The sequence below is a fragment of the Etheostoma spectabile genome, chromosome 23 (genome assembly GCF_008692095.1).
Source record: "Etheostoma spectabile isolate EspeVRDwgs_2016 chromosome 23, UIUC_Espe_1.0, whole genome shotgun sequence".
NCBI lineage: Eukaryota > Metazoa > Chordata > Actinopteri > Perciformes > Percidae > Etheostoma > Etheostoma spectabile.
Window position 1 is genome coordinate 4,811,250 of NC_045755.1, and position 16,775 is coordinate 4,828,024.

General features: G+C 41.0%; 1 protein-coding gene and 1 long non-coding RNA gene across 2 annotated transcripts in view; one reads left to right on the forward strand and one right to left on the reverse strand.

Annotated features, from left to right (window-relative positions):
* Positions 1 to 88: 88 nt before the first annotated feature.
* LOC116672953 (uncharacterized) overlaps positions 89 to 16,775 on the reverse strand; it is a 24,878-nt gene continuing 8,191 nt past the window's right edge. Inside the window, exon 3 of the long non-coding RNA XR_004327695.1 lies at positions 89 to 262. This is a non-coding gene — a long non-coding RNA (uncharacterized LOC116672953). The remainder of the gene's footprint in view (positions 263 to 16,775) is intronic.
* Positions 6,655 to 16,775, forward strand: part of sox5 (SRY-box transcription factor 5) — a 260,812-nt gene continuing 250,691 nt past the window's right edge. Inside the window, exon 1 of the mRNA XM_032504960.1 lies at positions 6,655 to 6,858. The gene's annotated coding sequence lies outside the window, so the exon portion shown is untranslated. The remainder of the gene's footprint in view (positions 6,859 to 16,775) is intronic.

Genomic DNA, 16,775 nt, shown 5'->3' on the forward strand with positions numbered 1-16,775 from the left:
ATGGCCTATGTAAACCCCCCATGCAGCTTTGATGTGTTTAAAAAGCTAACATTACAGTAACTTTTGTTGTACAGAGTAGAAATGGAAGAAGAGGATATGTCTGTCACTTTTTACTTGTTATCATCTTGGTTTATTGACTGGTTCTTGACATAAGTGTAGCTCTAATACAGTAACAAAAGATGTGAGTGCAAAGATTTTGCAAACGCAATTTACAAATGCCCTGGGTGCTAAGCACCCCCTGTCTTTAAATCCTAGTGACGTCCTGGATGAAGGATGCATGCAAACAACAAAGAGCTTGAGAATAATCATGGGAGTTTAGTTCCACTCTGTCACTGCTGCCTAGTGTCTGCTTTCAGGCACACAGAGGTGGTTTTGGAACAGGAAGCACCGCCTTGACCCTTGCTTCCTCCATTGCGTCTTGTTTATGTTCCAACGACTTCCTGCATTTCTCTGTCATTTCTCAGGCTTGGAATAGCCGGCCAGCGGATGGATATATCATGATGTATTTGTCTAGCAGAGCATATATAGTAAGTGTAGAAATAGCAGTGTAAACTGAGGGGAATAATAACTGCAGGTTGCTGTGGTGTGAGTGTAATGCTAGTTTCCCGTCACTAGAGGGTGGTTAAACCTGAGCTATGTGAGAGAGGTTCATCTGTGGAGATTGAGAACAGGACATGACAGGAGGTAAGACTACGGACACGTTTCACCAAATGATCTCTCATGTGGAAAATATACTTGGCATTTAAGCTTCAAATTGGATTCAAATCCACATGAAAATGCATTTACTACTAATCGTATTTCCAGAGTTATGTTCCTTACAATTTTCTCCACTTCTCGAGTGGTCAGATGTTTTTGTTGACCCTGTTCAGCTTTGTTGTCCTTGTTTTTAGCAGTATGTCTATTTCTGTGGGTGTGCTTTGAGAGCAACAAAAAAACTGAGTAAAATTCCTTGTATGTGCATGAGCATAAAAGTTTGACAACCGCATCATCAAACATTGTACTAATCAAACGACCTACCTGTGTACATGCTCTGTTCTTGACATCCTGCCTTCATGTAACAGCAGGGGGTATAAAGCACAGTCTATGTGAATTAACATCTTCACGAGTTAATTAATGGACCTTCTGTATCATTCTTGAAACCGGAGATTGAATACAGCATATCTTCAGCTGCTCAATAATTTCTGAAGACACTGACAGACAAATACGCAACATAAGTGCAACTTCAATGGAGACAAACACATTTTAAAGGAGACATTAATAGGCTTTTGAGGTGGATGTTTTTGTAATCAACTGATTGGCTTCAGTTGATTGCAGCTATAGCCAACACACAGGACTCAACTGTGTCACCTGGTGTCATTGGTTTGATCATGGGTGCCTTAGATCGTGTCTTGATAAAAAAAGAGAGCTAGTTGGGGGGGCACTGTTCCAGGTGGGTTGGGGGAGGACCCTGCCTTGTTGCCCCAGCAGGGTGTAATTTTGCTTGGCTCTTAAGCGTCCAGCCCCAGGAGTCTGCCGCAGGCTGCCAAATCCTGGGAAGGAAGCTGCTCTACACGCTACCTGAAAGTAATATATGACGTTCAGTGTATGTGTGTGTGTCTCTGTGTGTTTGTGTGTGTGTCTGTCTGTGCATTTTATTATTGTTAATGATATCCACAACAGGCAGCAAAGTTATTATTAGGCCGGGGGAAATTATGATACAACCCATAACATGGACCCATAACATTGAATTCTACATCTTTTCTCTTTAATGGGAGTATGATTAGTAGTTATATGTAATGTAAAATTTCTGCATGGATCGAAATACATCAAACATATTATTCCTGATTGAAAGTTTTAACAGATTGTAAAAGTTACATGGCGGAGACATGAGAGGTCGGAGACAGCTTTGTGCTGTGAGAAAGGAGAGGCAATTGGCATAAGTGCTTTCTCAGATCGAGCATTAAAAGTTGTGCTCATATTATGGCCAAGGTTCCCTGATTCCCCTCTTTGCCTCACCTCTCACACATACACACACACACACACACACACACACACACACACACACACACACACACACACACACACACACACACACACACACAAATGATGCTAGAAGGAGAAAAAGTAAGAGACGGAGAGAGGGCTGCACATGATCTTGATTTGGAGCAGCTTTAAACAAATTAGGGCATTTCTCATGCCCAGTTTTGAAGTAAAAAGACCAACACTGATTCTGGAAACATTCCCAAACAAACCCATACACGGAACTTCTTACAACTAATTTGTCTTGTGAAAAAACAGATTAGTATGTCATAATAGCATGAAAAGATCTGGGTCTTTTTTGTAAAATTTGACAAAGAAACAGGGCCGTAGTTAAACTTTTAGACATACTGAGGTCATAAAGTTCAAGTCACTCAAAGACACCCCTCCTCCTGTAAATCCAACAAAAGAAAGTCTCCTTTAAATCAAGTTTTTTTTTTCAGATTGTGTTAATTCATCTTGGTGATCTATTTACACCAGCATGCCAACATTTTTTTTTAATGGAGTTAAGTTCTTTTAAACTCAACACAGCTACCTAAACTCTTTAAAAAAAAAAACTATTTAAAACTATTTTCTCTATGATTAGAACCAGATAACATAGATGTTTATTAGAAAATTACAGGAACGCAAAATAACGCTCTACCATTCAATTTCCAAACTTGACGTTTTCAGTGAGTCTAAAAAAAAAAGAAATTCTAGCTTTTAACTGCAGAACTCAAACTCTCAAAAAATACAGAGAACATGATATCAGTGTAGTCAGTGTGCACTGTTGCCCTGCACAGACACCAATAACTCAGCTCTTCTTCTGATAAATGTCAGGTGTTTTTTTGTTTAACTGCAATAACTATTGTATCTATTTTTTGGTTTGGATTTCATTGCTCAGTCATTAAAATGACTCATGTATGTTTAATTTTATTAAAAAACACACCGAAGTGCATAGTTTTTGCAAAGAGTCAAACAGCAGAGTGAAGAAAAAGGGACTATATACCTTTGCCTATGCTGAGAATATTGCAATCTGATGGCCACTAAAGACATCTGATCACAAAACAGGAGATAAATACATACCTTAAGATGAGGAACAAGTGAAATTAAAACATATGGATGATACTATTTCCTGAGAGACCTTTAACATATACAGAATGATTCATACTGGGATCGAAATGTGGGATGCCTTAAAACTTTGCTAAATAATCTATTTGAATGACCCTAAATAAGAAGACATTGACTCAAGGAAGGAGATAGGAAAATGAGGGGAAAAATGACCTAATTGAGATCTAAATAAACCAGTTGGTACATTTGTTTTTTTTCATTTCCCCTGCCTTCTCTTTCCAGAGCAGCTCTGGACATGATACTCCAGATTGTTTTGGCTGGATTAAATTGAACTTTGGGGTGACACATTTTAGAGCTGATGGCAAAAAAAATCAAACGGGACCTTCAGAAGTTAGGATTCATACACTAACGCACAAGTAGAAAGAGAGAGAGAGACAGATATATATATCTATCTAAGATAATATTTAATAATAATATATAGTAGAGAGAGAGAGAGGCTGCTCCCTGTGCTACCTAGCTGCTAAATGCTGAGGAGAGGAGAGTGAATTTGGAGTGACATCCCAGTTAATGCTCATGACATTTGTGCATCGTCCAGGCGCATATGTGCAGTAAAAGCCGCACCTAGGGGAGGTTGTGTATGTGTGTGGCTGTGTGAGTGCACTGATGAGCTAAGCCCAGCTGAGGACAGACAGTGAATGAATAATAAAGTGTGTCAAACCTGACCTATGCGGTCACTCTAGTTAGACGTTCCCTCGTTTGACCACTTTAACGCTCTCCATCACACACACACACACCACAACACACACACACACACACACGCAACACACCACACCACACACACACACACACACACACACACACACACAAAGCTCCTCAGGTAAGTTCAGAATGATGAGACGGCAGTGAGTTTCTTTGTTTTCTGCAGCATTAACATAGGCCTACAGTAACTATTGAACTGTGAAAGTGAATTGGACAGGGATCAACCATGTAATAAAGTTTTGACAGCCTTTGAAGCGCATCCGCACTTCCCCCATGCTTTTGCTGATTGCCCCTGAGCCCTTTTTCTCCTCTGCAGCCATACTGTGGCATTTACAAGGTACAGTGGGCAGCAAAATGCACATTAGAAGCAAGAGCTAACGGGAGGAGAGAGATGAGCCGAGGGGGGGGGGGGGGGGGGGGCAGGAGGTACAGTGAGTCTTGTGAAAGTAAATAAAAAGCTTGGTTAACAATGATCTGTAGCAGGTGAGCATCATAAATCAACTTTAGTGCTCTGTCTCCAAGTCTCTGGAACTCACAAATAAGTAGGGTGAGCACTCACAAATTTTCTCTTTGGATTTTTTTCATGTCATTAAATCAATAGCAACAGGCTACTGGCTCGGCTGTGTGAACACACACTGTGGAGGGCAGGCTAAAAACATCCCTGTTTTTTAGTAGACTGCCGCTATTAATTTAACAAAAATGAAAGACAGAATTTTTGAAAGTGGATCTTTGCTGCTGGCTGGCAGTACCCTTAAAGTCTTCAAGAGACTTCATGTAAGGGCATTAAATAGAGCGTGTTCCTTGCCTTATTTTACCTCTGGAGGGATGAAAAGATATCCCTGCTGTCCAACATATCAGTCCAGAAATCTTCCAAGGCTGGTTGAGAGCTATGTACAGTAGTGACTAAGAAGGCCTCACATCTTTTTTATCCCACACTAACCAGTATTTCAGCTGTACCAGTAGCTACTGGTTGGTAGTATTCTATTTAACTGAGTAATCTGTAATTTATTACACAATATGTAACAACTTTATGGTGAATATAGCTGCTCATGGTGTAGTTGTTCTAAATGGCAGGGTAAATTGAGTCTTGCTCAAACCATAGAGTGTAAATTCGACTGTAATTCAGTTAGAAAACTCCAAATTTTAGCCATTCCAATAACTTGTTGTGGCTTTTACAAAGACACCTGCATTTGTTATATTTCTCCACTCATTTATTCAGACCTTCTGTAGTTTACTGAATTTTCAGGCACGTGTAAACTAACTGTAAATCTAACTGTAAGTGTCTTTATCATCGCTAAATAGATCAAGTGAAAAAAAAACATATGGAATTTCTACGCAGGCCTTTTTGTTTTTATGACGTGCAGCGCAAGGGCAGCAAATGAGTAGGAGCGAGCGGTACCAAGGGCTCTGGTACAGACCAATGGAGAAGCAGGAGGCGGGCATTCGAATGTGCGCAAAAAAAAGTACGTCAGTCTTCGGCTACGTGAGCTTGACAGGAAGAGAAAGCTAACGTTGCTAACATATCACAGCCTTTCCTACAGAGAGGTGAGTGTTACACACAATAAAAAGTAACCTTGTAACACAGCGGTAGATGTGTGTGTGTGTGTCCAACACTAACCGGCTTAGTGTTGGACAACTGTAGCTAGTTGAGTTAAAAGCACAATTTTTCACTATTAGCTAAAAGTACAAGCTGCAGCCAAATCAAAGTTGACTAGCTAATTGTTGCATCCACCAATAAAGTAGCATGCACGGATTTTATTGGCCATGAAGTGGAACAAGCTGTAAACAACGTTAAAATATATGTTGAATGTGTTAGCAAACAGCCTTTATTACACATTATTTTCTTCTGGTGACCTGTACGTCCAATATTTACTCTCATTTTTGTCTCCACCAACTCCAGAGAAAGATTCCTGGCTATTTAGCTGCTAAGGGCTGCTCTATGTTCCAGTGCCAGCTAGAGCTAACTTTTTTTGTCTGTTGTTTGCAGCTGGGCAGGATAATTACATAGAGTTTAACAGAGCTTCTCAATAGCAACCAAAACAAGGAACTGAAAGACACTAAAATGCTCTGGAGGGCAGAGGAGTCTTGCAGACCCGGGTTATATTTCTCTGTGGGCTAGTCACTACAAACAACCACTTTTCACTTTACACACGGTCATTTCATCATTTGTTAATATACAAATTTGGTTAGTGCTACTATAGGACCACCAGGTAAAAGGTGCAAGGTGCAATAACTGGCGTTTGCGAACCTAGCCCCTTAATTGAACCACTTTGGCCAGCAGAAACTTGGCTTCCTCAAGCAAGTATGTTAAACGAATAATGAAGCTTTGCGTTGAGTTGACATGCACAACCACTCCTGGTACTGACACCTTAAAAATTGTTCATCTTGACAGGCTACAGCTGCATCTTGCTTAAGGGCACATTTGCCCACTATGGTTTCAATCCTGTTTGCAATATTAGATCTGCCCAATATGGCTGCACAACTGTACTCTAACACCCACAGAGCCGGTGGGACTTCTCCTATCTGTAATCGTTAATTCTTGGGATGCTAATGAATTCCCATTATCATGATGTACATAAAGAAAACATATTCAATTTGTGTTGGTTGGCAACTTTTGATTCATTATGTGGTAGAAGTTGACAGCTGTTTTGAGGAGTTTGGAGATGCTGGCTAGTGGCTGTTTTACCTTGGTGGTAGTGCCTGTTCTAGAGAGGAAACAAATTCACATCTCCTGCTCTTGGTGCCTCAGCCTTGTATAATTTGCCCAAACCTGTGTGTGTGTGTGTGTGTGTGTGTGTGTGTGTGTGTGTGTGTAATGTGAAGTGAAGTGAGGTGAAGAGAGGGAGCAGGAAAGAGGTGGAGTGGCGAGACAGAGACAGAAGTGACACAAATCAATGTGAGCACCCAAACCACCATCACCAGCAGCAGCCGCCGCAGCCTCCCCGACCTCCATCACCTCTTTGCCTTTACCAGGGAAAGACGGATAAAGACAGAGTCACAGGAAAGACAGTGTCCTCAACAACACAGCATCTGGTAAGTCATAACGGAGCTAGAAATACCTCCCACCATACACAAGTTGTGGAAGTGATGGCAACAAGGGTGCGTTGGCAGTGTTACTTGCCTCTCAAAGGCGCAGAGCGCACAGAGCAGGGCAGACAGTCATGGCTGAGCCGCTATTCTTGCGTTTCCCGTGCACCAGCTCTTCTCCTCTCTCTGTCATAACCGCTGCTGCAGGAAAGAGAAAATGAACCACGGAACAGGGCAGCGAGAGAGCTGCTGCCGATCCTCCTCCATTCATATGTTTTAAAGCCTGCTGAGGATTAGGGATTGGTTTAAGGGAGGCTTTTTTTCCGCCAATCACTGCGCTGTCTCCCGGAAAGCAAGAGAGAGCTGGTGGATGAGTAGAGGAGAGAGAGCGACCGATAGAGAGAGGTAGTTCTCTGTGAGACAAGTCATGAATGTTGCTTTGATTTTTGTGTAGGGACTTAGTTCGTCTGTACCATTCATTGATGTTGCTACAGTATCCCTTTGTGGATTTACGTAACTGTGTATCTTTTGTATCAATTAGTGAGTTTATAGGGAACTTTATAGATGTTGTTTTAAAAGGACTATAGTAGGGGTTTTGCAAACTTTAGACCATTCATTAGCTTTATTTTTGTAATTTTAGAGTGCATGTGTGTCAAACTCTCCTGCCGTTTAATTTCAAACATGCCTTACATGTCTCGGTGTCCTGCCAGCTAATTCCCTGAGCAGTGTGTCTTGTTTATTAACAGTTTAGAGAAAAACTTTGCTCTCCTTGTTCACTGACAATTTAAGGAATTGGGTAAGCCTGGCGCTGTAAAAATCAAAGCTGTTAAAGTCTGAAGAGACGTCAAGGTAAAACTGCCCTGTTGGTGCAGAAACATTGCTCCTATGTGATCTACTTTTTCACTGCTAAAGCAAGCTACTGGACCATTTGTTTTATTGAGCTGGGTTGTCTTAGGCCATTAGCAAGGGCTGAACTGACCTACATACCATAATTGAGGTAAAGACATTTGTCTCCTTTAGAGAGATCTAACATTGATTTATTGGTACATGACAAATGGGAACGATCAAGCTACATTACTTAGATTTATGACATATTGCACCCATAGCTATGCATTTTATTATAAGCTTTATTCTTTTCTCTGCTCTTCTATATTCAATTTCCTAGAATTGCCCCATTTGAAGATTGTACTCATTGCAGAATCCTACTGTAATTGTATTACATGTGAAGTGTGTCTGTTATTTACAGTCAAACAGTATCAGTTGCCAAGCAGCATTAGATATTGTTATCGGACTGTTGCATCAGGGATCGGTTTCCTCCTTGTTTTAGACCGATGAAAACATGTACACTGTACACACAGAAATACACACATAACCAATCTGTGCTTGGGTGTGTTTGTAGTGAGGATGCACAGGTCCTTAGTCCCACAAAGCGAGACAGATGCAGGTAAGACTCAGACAGAGAAAGACATCTGTCAGTCTCTGAATAGTATTTTCACAATGCAACTGATGAGATACTCTCTTTTGACACACACACACTCAGTGTGCGTGCGTGCGTGCGTGTGTGTGTCTGTAACTTGGGATTGATCTTGTACAAGAGAGGAAGCTGTAAATATATACCCCAAAATGTGGCGGCTTGCTGGAGCATATCCCTCCCTTCCTCTCTCTTTATCACTGTATGTTTGTGTGACTTATGATGTGATGAAATATAACAGCCGAGTGAGAATGGGAACAGTTCTTCTGTGTTGCAGTGATGTTAGTGTTTCTTTTTCTTTGCAATAAACGCCAATCAAAAACACATTTGTTGACTTATATTATGGGCTTACAAAATCCGCCTGCTAAACAATTGAGCAGTGGCTTTGGGTGTTTTTGTCACTTGTAAAATAAAATATTTAATTCAACCTGACCTCTCTAAAATGTAAGCGTATAATTTATGATGGGCTGTCCATGTTTCCAAGTCTAAGGTGTCATAATATCACATCGTATTGTTTTCCAAAATTCCGTTGTGCAATTGAATAATATGTTGCATGCAACGTCGGTGTGATCAAATTCATTTGTCAAAACAATCAAGGCTGCACTCAAAAGGCTCCCAATGCAATAACCTTTTCACTCTTTTGAGGGATGTATGTATGTTTTGGATTATCTGTGATCTTGCTTTTGCTTACGTTTCATATATATATATATATATATTACTGTGTACATATATCGGTAGTAGTAAAAAAAAAGTGTTTAAAATGTGTTAAACCTCCTCCTGGCTGCATCACACTGCCTCCCAGATTTCTGTCGAAGACAGTCTTTTGCATGTCTTTGTAGTCTTGAAGCAATGAATCGTGCAAAATCTGGATTCAGGAGCATACTTTAATGCCTTCAAAGTCATTCATGGTGTTGCTCTTGTTTGAACCCACAAAAAGTGAATGAAGTAGTGCGAAGGATGAAAAACGAGAGATGACTTTTTTACCTTAGCACACCTGGCCAATAAAACATTTGCAAAGCCAATTTCTTTTAAAGTTTTGAAACTGGCATTCGGTGCTTCTCATGTAGCTTAAATTGCTTCCTTGACTTTTCCACTTGCCTCCCTTCCTCGTGTCACAGCCCCTCCCACCAAAGAGGCACGGGAAAGACGCGAGGAAATCATCGGAGGAGAGAGGCAACGAGGAAATGTGTTTTTAGAGGGATGAGACGCCCTTTCTTCTGAAGCATCACATGAATTTGTCATCATGTATGGGCAGCGATAGCAACTCCTTTAGCTGCACTGCTTCCGGGAAGGCTGCTGTTTTGTATCCTTGGCTATAGCTTCTCAATGATCCGTCCTGATCGTTACACATAGACAGTTAAAGAAATGGACCAACAGATCCCGTTGCTCTGGACCGAGACCAGTGAAGGATATTAGAAGCACTTTTCTGGTGATAGCTGAGCGTTACTGCGCAGCCTCCAACTGAGCTTGACGACGTAGATGGGACGTGAGCAACCTGTCTGAGAGTTGTAAGTCTTCTGGTAGCTGTGCCAAGAGAAATCTCAATCATTCCCGATCTTGCAGAGACGGAGAGCATATGTATATGTTAGGAGATAAGATAGGCACAGGCTTACTATTGCTAACTAAAATGCTAGTTAACATTAGTAATTAAACCTAAACAGCTAATGTCCAAACTGTCTGCGAGCTTATCCTGACAATACGGTGATTTGTTGACAATGCGATAGCAATCATTAGGGAGCCATAACGTGAGGTATAAGGTAATGGAGCCTTTTATACATTGTTGTGTTTCTTCAGAAATAAACAATGGACAACTAAGCTTTTTAAACACCTCAGATGTAAAGTTATTCACAGTCAAGTGGCGCCAAAAGGAATGGCAGTCGATGGATTGTTAACAGCGGGTGAGTGCTTGGTAGGATTAAAATTTGTGGTGGTTGGCTTACCTCCTAGAGTTTACATCCATATTTCCTAACTGGCAGTCTTCTTCTCTGCTCTTACTGGCGTATTGCTTTAACTACTAGTACATAGTTTTACTGCCACCAATTGTCAGTCTGTGGCATAGCGTAATCCTGGGAGCATGAATGGGTTAATGAACACAAACAAAATGGCATCCCTTTCATCATAAAATTGCTCCAGTGCACAGCACCTTTACTGATCACAACATCCACAGGGTACCTTGAACTTTTTGAAAGACATTGACCACTTTTCTTTAAAGCGGCTATATATAACTTTCAGTTTGTCTTGATTAGGGCTGTGACGCTAACCGCATTAATGCAGTACCGGCGGTGACGTGCCACTGCTGTGGTAATGACATCATCACTGCATATTTTTAATTCATTGTTTTACGTCTTTCTCGCAGAAGTTACTGAAAAACAGATATTGTGTCTTATATGAAATATAATGAAAGCAAGAATAATTTTGTGTATTTATCCTCATTGACTGTCTTCTGTCTTACATTCAAGAGTTTATGGTGAGAAAAAAAGGTTAAGTTGCCCGTCACTTCAGCTTTGCATATGAGGATGAAAAGTCCATTGAGATGAGGTGGACACATTAATGTTAATCCTGACAAAACCGCACGGTTAAATTTCATTCTGCATGCATGTTTTGTAGCATAAACAGAGCAGCTTATATTAGTTATATTAGAGAGAGCAACAAGTTAGCGGACGGCCGAGACACCCTCTCTGCTCTCTGTCTGCTCAGCTGCTAACACTACTGTGCTGCGACGTGTCTGCCCTCGGCATTGTTGGCAAAGCTTTTTCTTTTTATTTCATTGACAATAGAGCTTTCTGCACAACAGAGAGGAGAGAAAGCAGAGTGGCTGTAAATGACAGCAAAATACAGTTAAACTCTCACATTGAGCTGAAGTGGAAACACTGTGCTAAGGGTTAAGCCAATGTTTTTTGGGGGTAACACCATTCACTTTACCAGCTGTATTGACAACAGTTAATGCACTGTCTTGAGAAGCTCAAGCTTGTTGTTTTGTTTTTCACTTTTAACTCGCTTTACATAATCTTTTCTATCTGTTTTTCCTCTCGCTTTTCCTCACAGCAGCACTCATACGCTACTCTCTGTTACCGCTCGCTCTTCCTGCGCGAGCGACCACACGGGCACTGACGTCGCACACTTAAAGCCCCCGGCCATTCTTGCTCTAACTTATGCTGGTGTCGTCAAGGGGTTGCGGTTAACCGCCATACTGCGGTGATATGTTGCTTCGTCACTGTGGTAAGAAAGACACTATACCGTCACAGCCCTAGTGTTTATTCTGGCTACACAGGCTTTTCCTGTGTTAGGCCAAAATCTGTGACCCATCTCAATGTGTGACTGTAGAGTCGGTCTACATGCTGGAAAAATCGGACCCGGGCAAAGGCATCAATAAAACTATGAACTGAAATAGCGTGTATTGTCTTGGTATTGACTTCTATCCCCCTTAATTTAATCCATTTGTTAAGTGATTGTTATAAATTCAGTTTCACCTGAATTCACCTCATCACCGTACTTCATAAGCTTAAGTGCCTACTTAAGTACACACTTTGTACATTGAGTCTCCTTGTCTTTCTCTCTCCTTTGTAGCCAGTACCCCTATTTTGTTCTCTCTCTCTATCCATCTATTTAATGATCTATATCTTTTTGTTTTTCCTTGCATCTCACTGCAAATTTTGGACGTGGTTGAGGAGTGCGCTGCCAAGCCGTATGAATTATCAGACTAATGGGCTTAAGTGGCTTGTCCTAACATTGTCTCACTCAACACACAGTCATAGAGGCTTAGGAGAATATACAAAGAAAGAATATAAAATTAGAAAACCAAATACCCCCCCACCACCACCACTTGTCTTTTTTTTCTTTCTTCGAGGTCAGGATTAAAATTCACCAGAAGGATCCGTTAACTCTTTCTTCTTCTCGTCTCCCCCACCTCCTGTGTCTCCTCTGTTTTGTAAGCGCCAAGTCATCTATTGTTTTTAAATTGAAAGATGTCTCACACGCTTTCACTCCTTGTGGAGGCTTTTAGTAAGTGAGCTGTTGCAATATTTGGCTTTAAAAAATGGAAAATCTCCTTAAAGCCGGAGAGGAAAACTGGGACAGATGAACTACACTGCAGGTTGCACGATGAGAAGACGCTGGTTGGGATGAATAAAATCAGAGTAGGGGAGAAGAATCAGGAGACTTGTGTGTATTGTGTGACATAATACTTAAGTCTCCATGAATTTGGTGTGGGTGTGGGTGTGGGTGGGTGGGCAGGTTTCCTAACGTTGCAGAGTGATTTGGATTCAATCTTTTTTTGTAGCAAATGTAATGATCCCTTCAAGATCATTTATTGTCTTCACAGATGACTCATTAAAAAATATCCAAGTTGTGTGTTACCATATTAAGGTTTCATCCAGTGTCTAATACACATCACTTTGAATGTCACATAAACATTGTTTGCATTTAGCGGGCCTTGGGAACACGACTCAATGGTGACTGTCTTATAAATACAACCATTGTTGAATGAATGAATGGTTTACTTACTGTTTACTTACTTACTGTTTATAGGCGTATGCTGTCTGCAGTGGGACAGGCTGTGGGGTGTAGCCTGAAACCTCGTCACCCATTCCAGATGTCAAACAACCAGTAACTGACCTTTTTCATAGAATTTGGTACAATGCAAAAGTCAGCCAAAAGCAACAATTTCTAAAATATACCAGAGCAGCTGTTTGTGTTCAGACCAATGTTTGCACTACACCTGGGTTGTTAAAGTGTTATAAACCACTGTGCAGGGTTTTGGCTCATTGCCGTGGCATCGTCTTGTGAAACTGCCGTTCTAGTATCAGGTAAGCTAGCTTGAATCCTAGACAGGGGCAGTAATAAAAAAAAAAAAGTTCCAGCTACTCGTCACAGCTTTTGCTAATGGAAAAACCAAATAAGGGCAAGTAGTCGATCGGGCAGTTTGATGTGGTGGAAATGCGGCTATAGAAATATTGGATTACCAGCTAGATCATGAACACCTCATCTGCAAATGTCTTTGCCCTTTAGTTGATACCCTTGCTTCACAGCATCTTACACGTCACAGGTTTTTGTTGTAACATGGGAGACAGGGATTTTAGCCACAAAGCTAAGTGAACTGCTGCCTCATCTCAGAGATCTCATTATTTTCCATTTCTGTCTGTGAGACTGTCTAAATGAGCTTCAGGATATTAAAGGGTCAGTAGATGATTCAGTATTCCACTGGAAATCTTTGGTTTTAACCAAGGATTACAGAGGATTTTTGTGTACACAAATGCACACAATGAAGAACCTTGTACTCAAACAGTGGGTCAAGCTTCGCCCACCCCTTAAAAACAATCTAAAAAAAAAAATAAGAAAACAAGAATTGACAAAAAGAAGTACACCTCTTGAGGCCTTCCTAATAAACTCAAGTCCAAGTTGGACAGATGCAGCCTATTTCCAAACTTTTTTTTCTCCTGTTCCTTTGTGCATCAAACTCTTCAAAAAAACATAACAAGCTTCTTTCATGGATCAAACGAGAACTGCAGTGCTCATTGTGCCAAAGCGGAATAAAAAAAAAAGGAGAGAGAGAGAGAGAGAGAGAGAGAGAGAAATACCTTATTATTGTTATCAAAGTAAAGCCAGCTCTTCTCCTGCTGCTCTTATGGGACCTCTTTGACTCTCTCTGCTCATAGACCCAGGGGGAATCCAAACATGACCCGCAACACCCCCCCCCCCCCCCAAATTCCTGGAACACACACACACACACACACACACACACACGCACGTAGGCCTGTCTTGTTGCACGTCGTTTCATTTGTGAAATTAGTCCATTCTCTCTGACCCTGTCTTTTCATCAGGCGCGGCGGTGCATATTTTAGTCCCTTTCCTGCGCTTGTTTTACTAATTGGTGGCTATACTTTGCCCAACACTGATATCCTTTGATCATCTCAGATCATTACGTTTACCTCATTAATTTGTTCAATGTGATTTTTCTCCCCCCCAAAAATGTAAGGGTCCGTGCAAAATTGGATTAATAATAGATCATATGAGCCAAGAGAGCGTCCAATTCCTTTGTGATTGCTCCTCTACTTTGCTTGCTCTTTTTCTTGCTTTCTTTTTCTAAATTGTGTCTCATTGTTACATTGCAGTTTTAAAGGAAAAGGTCAATATTTGGTGAAAATATGTTGCAGATCAACATGAATCTACTATAAGTAGGCAGTTGGAGTTAGGACATCAAAAACTATTTAGCCTAGCTTAGCATGGAGGGGGCAGAGGGAAACAGCCCAGTTTCACCTACAAACACTTCTAAGCTTTCTTTGTAGCATAATGCGTCTTGTTTAATGCCAAAATCAGACTACATAATACCAGCATAATAATGGTTCGAGCTGACAGATGTCGGGATAAAAAATGAACCACTTCAAGCATGACTGTGGATTGGATCATAGTGGAAAACAACTACATTTACAATGTTGTACTCTTTTCTTTTTCTCACAATGTGTTTTAATAAATTTTGATTATACAAGACAATGTTGCACTCTTATCGTCTGGAAAGGAATAAGACAGGTTGCAGTTTAAAATGAGTCCAGGTTCACTTTAATTGATAAATCTCTGAAAGTGTGTTGTTTGGGCAGTCAGGTGGAACAGGGAAGTGGATCCTTTGCAACTCCTTATCAATCATCTATGTCCACCATTGTGTTGTTTGCCATGTTTCACAGCCAACAGTCTGGCTGTTTGGTCAAAATAGTTCCAGTATGTTAAGTCGCCCTGATACCACAGATGTCATTTTTACATGTAGGTTTATACGCACAGTACATACAACTAACTACAGAACAGGTCCTGAGTAGATCCTGTTTGATTAAACATATATCAAACATTAGAGAGACAAACACTGTAATTCATCCAAACTGCTTCAATTTTACAATCGTACTCCACTTACACTCACCAACTGTGATTGTATTTCATCCCCTTTTCACCATCAATATCTCCTCCTAAGATACTGTATGGTCCTTATCAATAGGCTGATGTCTGTGCTTTGTTGTTGACAGCTTCATTGTCAATCCACTCAACTCCAAATTGTGGCGCGCATAAAGGCTTGTATCTCCCTCATTCTTTCTCTTTCCTCTTGTTCTCTTCGGAGGAGATTACATCTCGGATCACTCTGTCTGCAGGCGCTGCTCGGCATTGTGTTTTGCGACTCTCTCTCGTTGTCACATTGAGCTCAGCGCCCTCCTATTATCATATAGATAAGCGAATGTTCTGTTGATGTAAGATGGGGAAGCGCAGCTCTAATGTAGTATATTGTGTACGTTGTTAAAATTGCCCCCTGTCGCCTCTGCCATTCAAGACGCCCGCTTCTCTATCATAATTGTAAACACAATCGCTGAAGATTGTGAGTTTTCTTTAGGCCTTGTGGGTGAGGAAAAGATCTTGTGTTTTCTCCGTGACTTGTTTTTGTGGTGTGTGTGTGTGTGTGTGTGTGTGTGTGTGTGTGTGTGTGTGTGTGGTGTAATCCAAGTTTATGCTCAGCCATAGAGCTCTCACTGAACGTGCGTGTGTGTGTGATTGTCAGTGATGGCAGTGTATTCTAGATGTTATGTCAAGGTTAAGACTGTGGGACAACATTTGGTTGATGGTTTACGCTGTATAGTACATTCAGAATTGACATTTTGTGCAAGAATTCTTACATTTACACACTGCATATTTTTGATAGTGCAGTGTGTGTGGTGGTGTGTGTGTGTGTGTGTGTGTGTGTGTGTGTGTGTGTGTGTGTGTGTGTGTGTGTGTGTGTGTGTGTGTGTGTGTGTGGTGTGTGTGTGTGTGAGAGAGAGGGTGAGGTGTACGCACTTAAGTCTTAAATCCTCCTTCCTCCCAGACTCCTCTCACACACTCCTAAAGTCTAATTTGACTGTAGCATCACTGAAATACACAGCCCTCACAACAGAAATGCACTGGTTAAACTGGATTATATATCTTTACTGGGCTATTTAACTCCAGTCCAGTATAGTTCAGCTTTTCCACCCACTCTGATCTAGCTCGGCTCAGTTTACTTCAGTCAGTTTTAGCAGAGCAGTTTGAACTCAGCTGGAGGAGCTGAAGGCCATCTCTGTGATGAATCAGAGATGGAAGGAGACAATCTGTTCCCTGTTCAGCCCCAGGTGTGTGTGTGTGTGTGTTGTGTGTGTGTGTGTGTGTGTGTGTGTGTGTAAACGTAAATGCTCCTCAAGGATTTAAACAAAATATATGATTTCTTTATGTTTACATTGTGGACCTTTTACCCCCCTGACAAACTATTTTTGCAACACAGTATATTTATACATACATATATACAGTAAATCAATATATTTAGTGTGCTACAGCATGGTTACTGTAAAAACAAAACTATCAATGGAGAATTCCGGCCATTTTTTACGTTAATGTTGATCCTGATAAATATGTGTGTACTTTCGATTGAAAAAACCCCGACCCGAATCAGTGCAGGCAACACGGAGTA